A 17,246-nucleotide genomic window follows, 5' to 3' on the forward strand; every position below is an offset into this window, starting at 1 on the left:
TTTAAATAAGTAGAGAATATTTTAAGTGCCTTAAGCAAATAAGAGACTGAATTAGTTAGTAAGAAAAGGACCTAAAACCTAGTTTAAAGTCAAGTAATTTTACCTTTTCCAAACTTAACTAAGTTCTAGACATAACAAAAACAATGTAGCCTTGCTAAGCATTCCTCGATGGAACAGGCAGAGTCATAGATGTAGAATTTACAAAAAAATTACATATGTGCTGTTGCACATCAATATTAGCTTAGGATAGGTCCAGCAAGACTGTAGAAATTTTGTGTTTAAACCTGATTGGCTGAAAAGAGAATAAAATGCACTGCTTTGAGAATGCCAGTACGCTCACGGGACACAGATTACGGGTGCTGTTGCTGCTGCTGCTACTACTGATAAGATGCTGCCGCTTCTCCTTGGGACTTAGTGACTCCCTTAGAAGTCTTCCGGCATGCTGGCATGGACTGTAACAGCTTTGCCTTCATGAGACTGATTTAGCCATGCAATAAAGGACTTCTACTTTTACAATTACCCAGCTTTTGGTCTTCAATGAAGACGTACCAACATCTTGATATCAAGTTTTTATAGTTAACTGTGGCAATTTGCCAGACACCCCAGCACTGGATACTGTCCCTTTTATCCCTTATTAAACTTTGATTTAAAGAGTGAGCTTTGTTTCCCAGACTGGGCAACGGAGCAAATCCCAGCCCAGCCCCCGCTGCTTCTGCCACTGCTTTGGGGTTTTTGCTACACTTGGATTCCCCACCCTGGCTCTGCAGTGGCGCTGAGAGCGGCTGCTCCCCGTGGGCTCTGCAGAGGAAGCCAACTCTCCTCTCCCTGTCCCTGAGCCGCCATTGCCGGCCCAGAGGCGGCCGAGCTCGCACCACAGCGCCACCTGCAGCCGCGGGGGAATCATCGCACCCACCCTGCCTGGCCGGGAGCCACCAGCGCCCCTGCTGGCTGTGCCCAGAACTGCACCAAAGGGGCGGTGCCTGACAGGTGAGACAAGGCTGCCATTGGGTTTCTGCCTTTCTTTGCTGCTGCTGCTGCTATTGTTTGTTTCTCCTGGTATATATATATCCTGAAGTAAATACCTGTTATTCCTTTTCCCATATCTTTGCCTGAAAGCCCCATAACTTCAAAGCTACAAAAATATGGAGAGAAAGGGGGCATATTCTCCATTCCACGAAGGTTCCCACCTTCCTTGGCAGAGATCTGTCTTTTAAAACAACACCAGTCCATCAGTGCTGGTCACTTTTAATTGAAAAACCCGTGAAAGACAACGCAGTCATTAAATACAGCCACTATGGACTCAACAAGGAAAGTCCAGCTCATCATCCTAAATTTCCTTCCACAACTGATTAACCCATGGAGTTGATCAAGGACAGCCAGGTAATCTGAGCTTTTTGGATTTCAGGAAAGCATTTGATCCTGCCTCTCCTAGGCCCTGCATGTGTCCTTTGCAACTCAGGCCATTCCATCATTCCACAACTCTCATACTAACAGATGGGGTGCTTTTACTGGACACCTGCCTTTAAAACTTTTGTGGTTTTGACACAGTAACACAACCCTGAAAATTTGCTCTCAGTTAAGTCTCAGTTCATTTGGATACTGCAGAGATTTATTCCTTGCAAAAAATCCTTCCAAGCATTCAGCTTCTGTCCCACCAAGGCCACAACACTCTTACCAGCACAGGTATCAATCGCAGGGGCTTCAACTCAGGGATAGCTCTGAGAGATCCTGCACTCCTCCAGAGCCTTCAGGGGCAGCTTTCCCTCTGGGATCCCTGCAGGTTTGGACAATCTGAGCAAAGTCTGTGGGCTCTGATTCCCCTCACTCACCTCACAGCAGATGCTCCTGTTGCTCCCAGCCTTGGCTTCCCAGCAGACACCGGCAGCCGAGGGCCCCAGCTCAGGGGACACAGCACAGCAGCAGTGGCAGGCCTGGGACACACGGCAGGGTGTGGAGGAGAAGATGGGAACCACCTCAAGAACTCAGGAGGAAGAGCAGCAGGAAGGAAAGGCCCAAAATCCTAAAGGAGAAGAGCAGACAGTCAGGAGAAGGCAACCCATGAGCATGGAGGATTCAGTTTGGGGAGCACGGGAGGCCAACGCTTCTCTACTAGGGACAGCGGAATCAGGAAAAGCCACTGGCCCAAGATAAGGGCAGTTCAGCAGCAGAGAAAAGTTGGGCATGCTGGCAGAGCACAGGAGAGACTTCAGACACCAATTGTTTTCTTTGGGCACATGTCCAGCTGCTCTCTGACCAGCAGAGCCTCAGGGCAGGACAGCTGCTGAGAAAGGGAACTGCTGGCTCAGGGTCACTGCTGGAGCTTGTCCGCTTGAGCCACTGGTCCCAGCCCTGTCCCCTCCCAAATTCTCTCCCACCAGAGCACTCCCAGCACTGGCTTAGTCTCAGGACCCCGAGGCTGCCCTGCACAACATTAACTCCAGCCCAGACACACTCTGAACCTGCCCCCAGGCACCCCTGGCAGTCCCTGAATGGCTTCCTATTGCTGCAGGAATAGAGGAAAAGCCCCATGTGACTGTGTCAGTGCCTGCAGAGAGGCACTAAGCACATTCAGGGCATAACTCAGAATCGAGATCCTCCTTGGAAGCAAACGAGGGAAGCAGCAAGGCTGGCAGCAGAACCGGCCATGGCAATGCCTGCACCCCATTTTGCGGGAACAGCCCCCCAAGAGTGTTTTCCCCAGCCCTGCCCCAGGGAAAGGGTCTCTGGGAGCACTGCTGCTTTTGGGGGCTGTTCCAGGGACCAGAGCGCTCTGGGGGCTGATGCTGAGACTGTAAGAGAGGAGAATCCCACCCTCCCTGCATGGGGAGGAAGAGGAAGAACTGAGCTCCTGGGCTTGGGGACAGAGCAGGATGTGCCGTGCCTGCCCCTCATCACCACAGAGCTGCCCTGCTCCCCAAGGAGCAGCTCAGGGGCCAGGAACCCCCAGCATCAGTCCCAGGGCTCCTGCCTTCAGGGGAGCGCAGCCATCCGGCCCCACCTCTGAGCCCGGCCCCCCTCCCAGCTCAGCCCCGCAGCGCACACGGCTCCCCCGAGCTGCCCCAAAGCGGCTGCCAGCAAAGGCGGCTTCCTGCAGCCCACGGAGGAGCACACACCGCCCGCCCCCTGCCCTCACACCCCTCTTCTCCTGCCCTGCCATCTCCCCAGCCGTGCCCAAACACCGGCAACAGGAGACAGGAGACTGACATGATCCCTCTGCCTGCTGCTCCCAGCCCCATGGCCCATCCTCAGGGCCCTACCTTCTCCCTCCGTGCTCCGCAGCTCCTGGGATGGGAGAAGCCCAGCACAGCCCCTCTTTATGTAGCTCTGCCTAGTTGATGGGTGCGGCTTCACCGTTAATTGGGACAGGGGGGTAATTCCAGTAAATCAGGCTTTTAACTGCAGCACAGTGTGAAAGTGGAACCGTTAATTTTGAAGTCAGATAATTGAATTATGGTCCAAATTCCACACCAGCTCTGGTTCAGTAGGCTCACAGACAACTCTCGTCTGTTGCAGACCTCTGACCCTTAACTCCCGTGCTGATTATGGGTAATGATATTGTAAACTGTGAGAGTTGCATATACCTGTAAAAAAAGCAGAAGAGGGATTTTGGATAAGGGCCTGGAGGGACAGGACAGGGGGGAATGGCTTCCCACTGCTAGAGGGCAGGGATAGATGAAGTGCTGGGATGGAATTGTTCCCTGGGAGAGTTGTGAGGGGCTGGGATGGAATTCCCAGAGAAGCAGTGGCTGCCCCATTCCAAGACAGGGACACCTTCCACTCACTATCCCAGGCTGCTCCAAGCACTGTCCAACCTGGCCTTCCTTGGACACGTCTCCAGCAGAGGAAACAAAGCAGGAACAGTGCCTGGCTGCAGCTTTCTTGGCAGGGGACATCCCACACCTGACAGTCACTGAGTCCTGGGCTTTGGCACGGGACATTCAACACCCATCCAGAGCAGGGTGCCTGGATTGCTTTTCCCTTGGCATGTGGACACACAATTCCTGCTCCACAGCCTCAAAACAAGCACTGATGTCTGGAAATCAAGATCTCCAGCCTGCCAGGACCAGCCATCACCTGCCCCAGGCTGACAAGTCACAAGGGCTGGAGCAGACACCCCTGGCATTTGTCCGGCCTCAGGGGAAGCCTCAGCAGCTGCCTGGACCACATCAGCTATGGAGCATGGATTTGGTCCCTCTCTTCCCAGCTCAGCTTAGCCTGTCTCCAGAGGGACATTTTCTACACCCAAAGAATTCCCTGCTGCAGGACTCTTACAGGCATAGAACCCCAGGATCGCTGAGACTGGAAAAGCCCTCCCAGACCACTGAGTCCAACCTGTGACTGATCCCCACCTTGTCACCAGCCTGGAGCACTCAGTGTCACATCCAGGCCTGCTTTGTTCTCCCCCAGGGATGAGACTCCACCACCTCCTTGGGCAGCCCCTGCCAAGGCTTGACCACCCTTTCCAGGAAGAAATTCCTCCTGATGTCCCACCTGAGCCTGTCCTGGAATCACCTGAGGCCATTTCCCCTTGTCCTGTCTCTGTTCCCTGCGAGCAGAGCCCAACACCCCCTGGCTGTCCCCTCCTGTCAGGGACTTGTGCAGAGCCACAAGGTCCCCCCCCGAGCCTCCTTTTTCTCCAGGCTGAGCCCCTTTCCCAGCTCCCTCAGCCTCTCCTGGGGCTTCATTCCTTTCCCCAGCTCCATTCCCTGCCCTGGACACACTCCAGCCCCTGCAGGTCTCTCTTGTCAGGAGGGGCCCAGAGCCACCCCCAGCACTGCAGGTGCCCCAGCAGTGCCAGCACAGGGGATGGGCACTGCCCTGGCCCTGCTGCCACCCCAGAGCTGCCACAGCCCAGGGGCCAGTGGCCTCTTGCCCCCCTGGGCACCCCTGGGCACCCCTGGGCTCCTGTCCAGCTGCTGGCACACCACCCCCAGGAAATCTTCTCCAGCACCATTAAACCATGACACCCTCTCTGCCAGCGCTGCACCTGGTGCTGCATGGCTTCCTCGGGCTCACGAGCTCCTCAGGGTCCCTTCCAGAGCAGCCAGAGGACCCTTCCCTCTCTGCCCCTGCCAGCCTGGGACAGCAGGAGCACACTCCTGCCTCACCCCCAGCCCAGCCCCAGTGTGCACACTGCAAACTGGACTCCTGACTCCATGGCAGGAGGGACCCAGCCAGGGCTGGACAAGGCCTGATGTACTTACAGAGATCCATCAGGGTAAATAACAACAAATATACATCCACTCTGGCTACATGCAAAATCCTCCATGAAGTGACAAGGGATGACACATCTTGGGCAGGCTCACTTATGGGAGACACTTCCATCTTGATTCCCTAATCTAAACTGGTTAACATCTTTATTCATGACAGTCTTGTTGTGAACAATAATCATATTGTGTACGTGCATATTTAGCCAGTGCTTTTTGTGGTGTGTCACCAAACCAAGGTGTCCTACAACAATTGGAAGAGATATCAGTTGAAATATGGAGTAAGAAGAAAAATATATTTCTGGAGAATAAACGCAGGATATTTTGTGAAAGAATTCACAAAAGGAAAAAGACAGGGGGGATTGAAACCTAAGTACTATGTAACAAAAGGTGAACCACGAGTAGACATGCAAGCAAGCAAGATAGCAGAGCAAACAAGATATCAGGGCACGTGAGATAACGTGCGCCATAAATTGCAAGATAGCACGTTTTAACGAATCTTGCAAACTGCAAGATGAGATAAAAGCAAGTTACTCTGATAAACAAGAAGCCCCAGGCATGCGGTGAAGATAAAGGTAAAACGTTCAAACGTGTGGAAGACTACAGGAGCCTTCATCAAGAGAGCACCAGAAGACTGACGACCACCACAGAAGGAACTGACGCAGGTGCAAATGCAACAAACTGCTATGAAACCATGGCACAGCTTTGTTGGAGAATGAGTCCCCCATGCTAAATCCACACAGGCTGAGGAGTGCCCAGAAATGTGAGGATTGAATTGGAACCTTCAGAGAAATTAAGATACATAAATCCACACAGACATGAGGAAGAAATGCAAGTTTAGTTTTAAATAAATAGAGGATGTTTAAGTGCCTTAGTGAATAAGAGAGTGAATCACGTAACAAGAAAAAGCCATAAAGCTTTGTGTAAAGTTCAAGTAACATTGCCTTTTGCAAAGTGAGTTCAATTCTAGTCATAACAAAAACACTGAAATCTTCTTAAACATTCTTAGATAGAACAGATAGAGCTATATGCCTAGAATTTGAGTAAGAAATTACAAATTTTGTAGCAAATCAATCTTAGCTTAGGATAGCCCCAGCAAGGATGTTGAAAATTTGCGTATTATCCTGATTGGCCAAAAATAGAATAAAATGCACAACTTTGAAAATGCTAGCAGGCTCACAAAACATCACAAATGCCACTTGTAAGAGATGGTCTGAAGATCCCTCATCTGCCTCACGACCATCGTCAAGGACAGAGAATGAAATCCCTAAAAGGACTCTAAAAACCCCAACACAGGAGTTCTGGCCTGGCTGAGGTGGGACGTTTGCCAAGTGTTGCCTGCAGGTGTGTTCAATGGAAAAACCTAGCATGCATTTCCATCAGAACATCAGAACCTGAGCAGGAACAATGGGCAAGTCACGGTGAATTGACTGCACTTGCTGACAGCTGTACCTGTTCTCAGTTCTCTCAAAACAAACACACCTTAATGATTTCCCCACCTTTTGGCCAACTGTCTGTCCCTCTGGAAAGGACGATAAGAACCCCTGAGTTAACCAAAGACTTTGTGATCACCCTACAGAAGAAGACAGATCTATTGGCCGGACCACAAGGATTAACCTCCACTGGTAGCTATTACCCACCCTCTCTTTCTCTTTTCTCGCTATCCTGTTGGCACTAATAAAAGTGCATTTGTTTTGATGAATACTGAAATCCCCTCTATGTTGTTTTTTGCACTCTGAGCTCAGTTAATGAACCATCACGACCCCCGCTTATATTAGCGGAACATAACACCGCTTTTGTTGCTACTGCTGTGACTGCTACTGATAAGACTCTCACAGGACACAGACTACGGGTGCTGTCATTGCTGCTCCTGCTTGGGACTTAGAAAATTTATATTAGAAGGCTTCCTGCATACTGCTGCAGACTCTAATACCTTTGCCCTTATGAGGATGATTTAGCCATGCAAAAAAGGACTTCGCTCTTACAACTTCCCAGCTTTTAGTCTTCAAAGAAGATGCCCAAATGTCTCAGTGACACAGCTGTATGCAATTATGAGAATGCAAATGATATGTTGCAATTGTGACACTGAGTGGAAGGACTTTTAAGATGTAACTGTAGGATGAAGAAGATTGAGCGAGTTTTTGTCAGAGAGATTCCCCTCGCTCCCAGCGCTAAAGAAACCAATACCTGCTCTGGTCTGACTATAGAGTTTTATTTTCTTGACCAGTTTAGGGCATCACAAGCAATAATAGCAAATCCAGTGTCCTGGTTTAGGGCAAATTTGGGAGGAAACCTCCTGGTTCCTCTGGAGAGAAAACCCTTATGGCCCCTCCCCCCAGGCAGTCTGAGAAAATAATTTCCTCAGAGAAAAGTGGAAAAAACTATTTATTTGACAAACAAAATGCCCATAAGCATAAGAAATGAATAATATGAAAAAATAAAACCTCTCGCTGCTCTGAAGAGAGATAGCAAAACTGTGAGAAGTCCTTGCCAGGAGTTAGCTCAGCTCTCTCAGTCTCTTATCAGTCCCAGTCCCTTTGGTGCTGGAAAATGCCAAGGTCCAGGCCTGGTGAACTGTGAGCGCAATATTCCGATCCTTCTCTGGGTTTTTCAGTCCAGAGTGGATTTAAACTGTCACAAGAAAAAAAAAAAGGAAAGGAAAAAAAACTAGTCCAGGAAGCTTCTTTGCCTCAGCTAGCTAAACTAACTAAAATCAAGAAAAATCTCTCTCTGTCCACTGTCTGTGCATTTGACAAGCACACAGTCCCAAGAAAGAAGAAAAAAAATGCAGAGGAATGAACATTGTTTTTCAAAACAAACTGCACGCTTCTTCTTTCCCTGCTTTGTTCTCAGAACCAGGCTTAAAGGTACAGAACATACCATTTAACACACAGAGAACAGATGATTGGGCATAAAAGTATCATAGACACCCTAAGACACCTACCTGTTTTCTCCAGGATTCTAAAGTGCCCATTAAATGTTGTAATTCTTTCTGAGCTAATCATGGCTCCACATGCATGATTCCAGCACTCAGTCCAGACAGAAGACATTGGTGTGGAGGAGCATGGGGGCCAGACTGGGAAGGCTGTGGAGAGAGCAGGGAACTGAGGTGCCACAGACAGGGAGCAGCTGCTGCTTTTCCAGCTGTGCTGTGAGTGGACATGCTCCTCCACACCCTGGAAGAGCTCTGGGAGCAACAGAGCCCTGGGTATCCTCCTCATCTCCTCCCTCTCTGTGACAGACAACAGAGAGCCCCAACTCGGGAGACCCTGCCCAGCTGCCCCCCTGGCCCAGGGCAAAGGGAGAGGCAGCAGGAATTCTGAGAGGACGTGCCCAGGAAGCAGCGGGACAGAGCAGAGAAGGATAAGAGGGCTGGAAAAGTGGCCAGTGCCAAGGGGGTTCCCCTCTGTATTGGGTTTTACATGGGCTGGTTTTTGGTAGTGAGGGGGCCAAAGAGGTAGTTTGTGTGAGAAGCTGCCAGAAGCTTCCACCATGTCCAGCAGAGCCAGTCTCTGATGGCTCTGAAGATGGACAGGCTGCTGGCCCAATTAGAGAGGCTGGAAACGCCTCCGTGATGACTGAAACATGGTGGAAAGAACTCCACAACTAACAGTACCTGTCAGAGAGGTATGTATTTATAGACATTGAGATGTGTGGCAAATAATTTCACCAAAGACAAGCATGAACACCAGAGACCTTGCCCTCCTTATTATTCCCTCAGGTCTTACATATGCATGGCATTCCACAGTCCCCCTTCATACATATTCATTCCCTGACCCCGCCCATCTTCGCTTTGTATCGTAATTCACTCCACGCCCTTCTGGGCATGCTCAGTTCGTTTTGGTTGTCTCTGGGGGTCTCCAAAGGATGAAGGAACAGATTCTTCCTCAGTTCATCTCTTCACCTTTATTTCTCTCATGTGTGCTTTGGCCCTCTTGGCATATTTTCAAGGGAACAGACCATCTTAGAGTCTGCGTTCTTTTCTTTATCTGCATTCTTAGTCCTGTTATTCCGCTGTTAAGACTAATTCTTCTGATTATCACCAGAGGCTCCTGGTGCTTGTAGTGCTTAAAAATAGGCAAAAAGGTAACAGATACAGCATTTATTCTTCAATGAATGTCTTCTAAAATGTGATCTCATGTATATTCTAAAGCACTATTTGAAAAACATTCTAACATATCGTGCATGTTCTTAAATTTACTTCAAAGGGTCAGCTGGAATTTTCAAATCTTTGTCTCAATGACATATTTAAGAAGAAAATCAAACCAGCACTCACACAGTTTTTTCCAGGGCTGGTGAGCCGTCCCCCCTGGGCCATCCCGGGGCAGCGCTCAGCGAAGCGCCCCAGCCGCTATTTCGGCACGGCCCATGGGGAGCTCTGTCTGCCTGGCCTCCCTGAGCCAGCCCCACCATGGGCACAAGGGAAGGGGCAGCAGCAGCTTCTCCTTCCTGGTGCCCCACGGGAAGAGAGGTGTTAAATAGCAGAGGTCATGTCGCCATCAGTGGAAATAAGGCGAGTGATTCCATGACACCAATCTTAAACAAAATCAATAGTTGTTGTTATGAATAAAAATGGGCGGAGAAAATATTAGTCTCCATAAAACGCCTTTATTAATCAGCTCTTTCAATATTTGCTCGAGGGGTTTTTGGCTGCCCGTGCGTCGTGAAGGAGGAGGGTCCTTTTCAGCTCTGCTGCAGGGAGTTGAGCAGAGCTGGAGAACCTGCCCTTGCTGGGAGCATTCCCAGGGTTCTGAGAGTTCTTTGTTTTCTCCTGTGGTCTCATCTCTGGTTTGGTCTTTTTAACTTACAGCTAGTAAGCAAAACCGGAGAAATCAGCTCTTTTGATCTTTCAGGGTCTACACGGCTTAGAATTGGTTTCTGTGCGTTTCAATTTTGCTTGGTTTTTATTTTATGAGGGGTTTTTTGGTGTTAAACTTCATCCCGAGATGCACTTGGAGTCTTTTATTTGCATGCGGGATCAGCCGGGGCGGGCGGAGACCGGGGGCTCTTGAGGCCGCGTGGCAGTTTTGCCGCAGCCATGGCGTCTCGGGGGTCTCACGCTGCCTCACAGCGGCGGCAACGCCCGCAGGGGCTCGGGCCAGGGCTTGTGAGGTGGGGGGTGGAACGTGGCGGGCATGGATTTCTTTCTTTTGGAACGGGGTGGCGGTCCGGCCCGGGGCCGGCAGCATGGTGACTGCGGGCGGCCGGGGCTTCTCCGCGCCGAACCTGGGGGGCGGCCGGCTCCTCTCTCTTTCTCGCTCCGGCGGCGGCTGGCTGCGGGGGTCGGGATTTTCCCCTTGCCGGACGGCCGACTGCTTTGCGGCTGGAGCCACGTTGAGGCGGGCGGTTCCGCTGCGGCTCCCTCGCCCCGTCGTTAGGGGTGGGGGGGGCGCGGTGCCGGGCGTCTTTGAAGGGAACGGGTTCTTTTTGTTTTTAAGGTGGTCTGAGGGGTAAGGTGTCACGGAGGTGGCTTTTCACTGTTACATTACAGGATAAACATTTTTAAATTTCATTTTTATCAAGAGTGTTTCAGAAGTTCAACACACCTTTTAATCTGGTTACTGACTCCGCATATGTTTCAGGTGTTGTGTAAAGAGCAGAGAATTCTGTCTTGAAAAATGTTAAAAGTGACACTCTTTTTTCCTGTTTGAAACTTGTGAGTATTCTGTTAGACAAAAGGACTGCTCCTTACTTTGTTATGTATATTAGGTCACATTCCAGTCTGCTGGGTTATCTCACTGAAAGTAACGCCCAGGCAGACTTGTTAACCTTATCACTACTGCATGTTTTAGCAAACAAAATGGAGCAAGCTAGGCTGAACCATTCCTTTTTTCATCAGAAGGCTGGAGCTTTAGTGAGACTTTTTGAATTAACTCCAGCACAAGCATATGGCATAATTAATATGTGTCCAGATTGACAACGTTGTTCTCTTCCTAATGTGAACACAGGAGTCAACCCAAGAGGTTTACAAAGCCTACTGTTATAAATGTATGTTATAAAGTTGGCTTTTCATAAATATTAGAATGAATACTATATGTATAATTTTACTGTACTATGTTTTATTAATGTTTCAGAAAATTTATGAATGTATTTTCTGATTGTAACATAATGTAAATAGTAAAAAGACTATTTTTTTTCTTCTTTGTAACATCTAAACTGACCAAGCCATAAAGTATGGGGGAAAGGTCATCACCTTGTAACCCTGCATAAAGACTTCTAAATTCCTGGGTTTTTTTATCAAAATGAAAACAACCAAAAACCTCAAGAAAAAGATTTATAAGACCCATGTTACCAGACAGAGTAGAGCCACCCACAAAAAAAATCTATAAAGTGATTTGGGATACTTGAAATAGAAAATAATATTTTAATATCTATTGAATATGTAAAACAGCAATGCTTAAAACACAGCAATTGAAAGAGAAGAGTGTGCTTTCTGGTGAAGCAATCCAGCTGGAACTTTTTGCCTTTCTGTCTCCTAATTGTTTATTTTTAATATTTATTAAACTTATACATTTTTCCAAAAAAGTGGAACTAATTTTTCACGTTACAGATTTGGCAAACAGATGTAACACACTTGCCTGAATTCGGCCACTTGAAATTTGTGCATCCTTCTAGGGACACATATTCGGGTGCTCTGTTTGCCTCAGCTCACACGGGAGAGACAGCAAAGGAGGCCTGCAGTCATTTCGCTGCTGCCTTTGCCACACTAGGAATTCCCCAACAGATTATGACAGACAATGGACCTGCATACATTTCCCATAGAGTTGCACATTTTTTTCTCCTTATAGGGTATCACCCACAAGAGAGGCATACCACACTCTCCCACAGGGCAGTCCATTCTAGAGCGTGCCCCTGGCACCCTCAAATGCCTTCTGGTACAACAAAAAAGGGGAGCTGGAGACACGCCTGCTGAAAGACTATGCAAGGCCCTGTATGTTTTTAATTTCTTGAATTGTTCAATGAGAAACTTGAATCCCCCTATGACCAGGCATTTTGCATCATCCACATTGCTTTCCTGCAAGGAAAAAGCACCAGTACTAATCCGTGTCCCAGAATCAGGTAAAATCCTGGGCCTTTACCCTTCTAGCACTTGGGAGAGGGGCTTTGCCTCTATCTCCTCAGAAAGAGGACCCCATTGGATTCCTGCAAAGAATTCCTGCAAAAAATTCCTGCAAAGCCACTCTGGGAATCCCTACTGGCAGCTGACACCACCAAGCCCATGGGACAGGAAGAAGAGGAGGAACCCCACCCAGACTGCAGCTGATGACATCTTTTGTCGTACCTGTAAAAGAAACTGTGAATTTTGGGTTTTATGTCAGTAGAAAGGGTGTGAAAATTGGTGATATGGCAGAGGCCTTTTGGCAAAGATGTAGTGTAAATCAGATATAAAGCCATTGAAATTTTAATTACAGCAGGCCACAAGAAAAGGATAGTCCTCACCTCCCTACTCTCAGGAGGGAAGTTTTGAGGAAATCCAATAACAGCCATATTTGCAAAGAGGAATGCAGACAAAACAACAGAGTGCCTTATATTTGGATGATCTTAAGAAAGGACAAAAAGGGGATAAGCTACAAGGGATTGTTGTTTTGTTTTCTCACTAGGATATAGTTCAAAACAAACAAACAAAACACCATGGGGTTCAATCAGATGCTGTTCTTGTTAGCATTGCTTGCCTTTTGTAGCACAGCCTGGCCTGTTGATCAACAGAAAACAAATGTTTGGATAACTCTGGCTAATGCAACCAAACAAGATGCCTTATGCCTACCTACCACATCCCCAGAAAATCCATTTTCAACCCGTTTAGTCGGTTTGCTATTGGATGGCTGGCCAATACCAGAACCTACTAAAAGCATTGTACAGAGCTCAAATCCCATTAATACATGGGATCAATGGATTCCTTGCCTTCCTATAACACCCTTGGAGCCACAAGAATTAGAACTCCTGGGTTCTGTAAAAATGGATTTTTGTGTTAATTTCAATTACACAGGAAAAAATCAGGCTAAAGCTTGGGATGATTCTCCCTATCATCCCATGTGTAAGGATCAGACCTTTTGGTGCAATTACACTTCTGGCAGCCCTTCTAAGTCCAGTGGCTGCCACGGGGAATGTTTCTGGTTTGTGGAGATCGGGCCTGGGCAGCGATCCCTTCGCACAGCAAGGGGGTCTCTGTAGTTTGACTGTGCTAACACCCAATGCGTCCATGATTTTACAGCACATGGGTCCCCACAGAACAAGGCACAGTTTGCATGAATTTGATGAATACTGCGATGATGAATTGTCTCTGTGGTCTGTGACCCAGATGAATTTGGCCTCTTTGCTTTTGCCAGGACTGGCTGCAAAAAAAGGCCTTAAGTCAATTTGTTGCTGATTTTCTTAAATCAGGAGGTCATGATTTATATCAAGAGTTTGAACTACTGTGACTGAGTTCTGACCTGAGGCCTTGACGACGCCTTGAAGACACCTTAAGGTGTTTGGAGAAGATAATGGGAATTTGAAGGTCACTGAGTGAAGTAGTTAGTAGGCACATGTGTAGCCACCTTAATTGTAACTAAAATAATGTATGTTTGCATTCTTTCTCTTGCTGTGTGCCAATGACTGAGCTATCCAAACTGTAAACTATATAGAAGTGTATAAAAGACGCCATTTCTCTCGAAATAAAGGAGTTACGTAACTCACATTGAGCAGACCTATGTTTTCTCTGGCCAGTCCTCCCTTTTTTCTATCAAGGTTTCCCTGGCAAGATCAATTAAATAAGGTAGCCTGCCGGCTGGCAAAACAGATGAATGCCACCAGCTCTGATTTATCAAATTTATTAACAGATGTTGACAGTGTAAGAAATGCCACTTTGCAAAACCGGGCAAACTAGCATTGATTTCGTCCTCCTGGCTCAAGGCTATGGATGTGAAGATTTCGATGGAATGTGTTGTATGAATCTTTCTGATCACTTAGAATCTATCCATAATAGCATACAGCAGGTAAAGGATAGCGTGTTCAAACTAAAGGTAGAATCTGGATCTTGGCTAGATAACCTGTTTAGTGGCCAGGGTTTGACACCTTGGCTAAGGGATTTTTTTAGGATAGGAATGCATGTGATGATTTTAAGAATAATGATGTTAGTTATGATGCCTTGCTTGGTTCAATGTGTACAGAGATTAATTAATAAAGCCATTAAAGCAGTATTTTGGGGTCAATACAGAAGGGGGAGATGTGGGAATACACAAGATACAGAGAGTAAGACAGACTTAATTAGCATGGCTGGTTTGATAACCAGGATGCCATGGCAGGACCAAACAGAGCTCTGGAGATTACAGAAGATGAGATTAACCTGCTTACTGGAAGAGGAGAGATTCAATCAACCCCCTGCAAGAAAGATGCTGTAAAATGCATAATCAGGATAATTAGGTTACAAGCTGTCTTTGAAGTAATAATGAACCAGACAGCTACAGCTCCTGACCTTCTTGCTGACCAATCTACTCAGATGAGAAATGCAATATTCCAGCATCAGATGGTGTTAGATTATTTATTAGCAGAAGAAGGAGGGGTATGTGGCCAATTAAGTGGCTCAAAGTGCTGTTTGCAAACAGGTGACAATGGAAAAGTGGTGAAACAAATAACAAAAGAAATAAGAAAGTTAGCTCATGTTCTGGTCCAAACATGGAAAGATGGGAATGGGACATGTTTTCGTGGTTACTTGGTGGACTATGGGTTAAACAAATGCTTTTTTTCCTCTTATGTGCTGTAGCAGCTCTGATCTTTTTACCTTGAATGATCCCTTGCTTAGTACAACTTCTTCAACAAGTGATCAAAGGGATGCAGGTAGTAGCCATGCCTACTGATCCAGAGATGGCTACAAAAGGACAGAAACTGATGTCACTGCAAAGAATTGCAAAAACAAAAAAGATCCAGGAACAGAAAATTAAGTCAATGATAATTAAAGTTTATAAAGTCAATTATTAACAAATGAAAGAGGAGGGTTTGAGAGGAATGACAGACTTGTCATTACAAACAAGCAGTGGATCTGCTGGTAGATAAAACTAGCACTGAGAGATAAAAGAAACAATGGGAAAGATTCTGCTGATTGATGAATGGGAAAGAAGATATTTGCCTTTACACCCAAACTGTAGGTTTGCTGATAAATGAAATCGGATATTGAAAGATGAAAGAAACAATGGGAAAACCCATAAATTCGCTAAGAATTAAAAATTAAAAGAGGGGTTATACACTAAAGGGGAATTTTAGGTATTAGGCACTCTGGGAAACCTGTAACTCAAGTATTTCAGCCAATGGGGAAAGAGAGAGGGAAATGGGGCTGAGAAATTAGGATAAATAGGAGGCTGCATCCTCCAAAATTTGAGAGACCCCAGAAGAAATGCCCCATGGCCTCTCCCTTTATTCAAATAAAGTAAAAGGACTCCTCTGTCTCCTTTTTGGGCATAAACCTCTGGCATTTGTGGATTAATTTTCCTAACAAGGAGGAATGCCATCCCACTGCCAGGGCAGGCATAGATGGGATATTGAGAAGGAATTCCTCCCTGGAAGAGTTGTGAGAGGCTGGGACACAATTGCCAGACAAGCAGTGGCTGCCCCATTCCAAGACAGGGACAACTTCCACCATCCCAAGTTGCTCCAAGCACCATCCAGTCTGGCCTTCCTTGGACACTTCCCCTGTGCCAGAGCCTCCCCACCCTCCCAGGGAACAATTCCTTCTCAATATCCCATCTATCTCTGCCCTCTGGCAGTGGGAAGCCATTCCCTGTGTCCTGTCCCTCCAGACCCATGTCCAAAGCCCCTCTCCAGCAGAGGAAGCAAAGCAGAACAGACACCCCTGTGAACACTCCCCAGGGCCCCATTTCCCCATTTCCCCACTCCCACACATTTCCAGAAGGAGGTTGCCCAGAAGCTGGCCACAAGGCCATCTGCAGACAGTTGGTAAGAACCTGACCTCTGGCATCCAACTGTTAGTTTGTACCCAGAAATAGCAGGGCCTGGCTGCAGCTTTCTTGGCAAGGGACATCCCACAGCTGACAGTAACAGAGGGCAGGCAGAGGACATTCAACACCTGACCAGAGCAGGGTGCCTGCATTGCTTTTCCCTTGGGATGTGGACACAAATCCTGCTCCATGGCCTCAAAACAAGCACTGGAGTTTGCAGGAGCAGATGGGTGTGGCCCCCTCACTCAGAGGGGTCACAAGTTGTGACATGGGTGTGGACCCAGACAGAGGACAGCAGGCAGCAGACATGGAAAGCTCCTTTATTTTTCTGACTCCATCACTTATATACACTTTTTACAGAAGGCCAGGATTGGCCCAAGAAGGTTACAACCTCATGACCCATTGGTCACTCTGACCATCAGTCAAGTTCTCCTCTCAGAGAAGAACTATGCAAAACACGAGATAATTTCTAAAAAATACATATAGTTTACATCAAGCTCCATGAGAATCAAGCTGTGAAGATTCAAACATTTGAAAGCAAGAAAATGCAGGGCAACAGCAGTGCACTTCAGGAGAGGGGAGCTCACAAACAGCTGCCCACACAGGGCGAACCCAGGGGCGAGGGCCACATATCACCTCCCTCTTCCTCTTGCCCTCTCTCTCTTGGCCCTCAGTGGTGTTTTCAACACTGTCTCTCCCTCTCCCTGGCAGCCCCTCTGTGCTCAGGACTGTGGCAGGCCAGGAGTCACTCTGCACACTGAACACGCACACGCAGGACCAAGTGTGTGCCATTTTTGGGCTGGCAGAGTGGACTGGAATGTGCGTGCAGTGCTAAGGATGGAAAGAGCTCACTCCCTTCCTTGTGCCGTTGCAGCCCAGTGCTGTGGAGCCGCCCAGTATGAGCAAAGGCAGCCACCAAGCCCCACCTGTGGGGACTCGTTCCTGCCAGTGGTCCCTCCAGGAGCTCTCTCTGTTTAGTGGGCCATTAAGGACCCACTTCACAACTCATCATCCCATTGGGAGATACTCTGCCCAGGGGAAGGACCCAAGCATTCTCACCTAGATATAAGCTGGTATGTGGGACAGTGCAAGCAGCCCCTACCCACTG

General features: G+C 47.7%; 1 protein-coding gene across 4 annotated transcripts in view; it reads right to left on the bottom strand.

Moving 5' to 3' along the window:
* Positions 1 to 15,056, bottom strand: part of LOC310907776 (interferon-induced very large GTPase 1-like) — a 28,614-nt gene extending 13,558 nt beyond the window's left edge. Inside the window, exons 1-2 of one of the 4 annotated variants that reach the window (XM_083858248.1) lie at positions 14,968 to 15,056; positions 1,830 to 2,020 (exon numbers count right to left, since the gene is read on the bottom strand). The gene's annotated coding sequence lies outside the window, so the exon portion shown is untranslated. Of the gene's footprint in view, positions 1 to 1,829; positions 2,021 to 3,257; positions 3,311 to 9,645; positions 9,744 to 12,118; positions 12,223 to 14,967 lie in introns of those variants that run through there. The other 3 variants (XM_083858249.1, XR_014589720.1, XR_014589721.1) reach the window with 3 other exon arrangements.
* Positions 15,057 to 17,246: the final 2,190 nt, after the last annotated feature.

This window comes from Zosterops lateralis (assembly GCF_965231275.1).
Source record: "Zosterops lateralis genome assembly, chromosome: 3".
NCBI classification, from domain to species: domain Eukaryota; kingdom Metazoa; phylum Chordata; class Aves; order Passeriformes; family Zosteropidae; genus Zosterops; species Zosterops lateralis.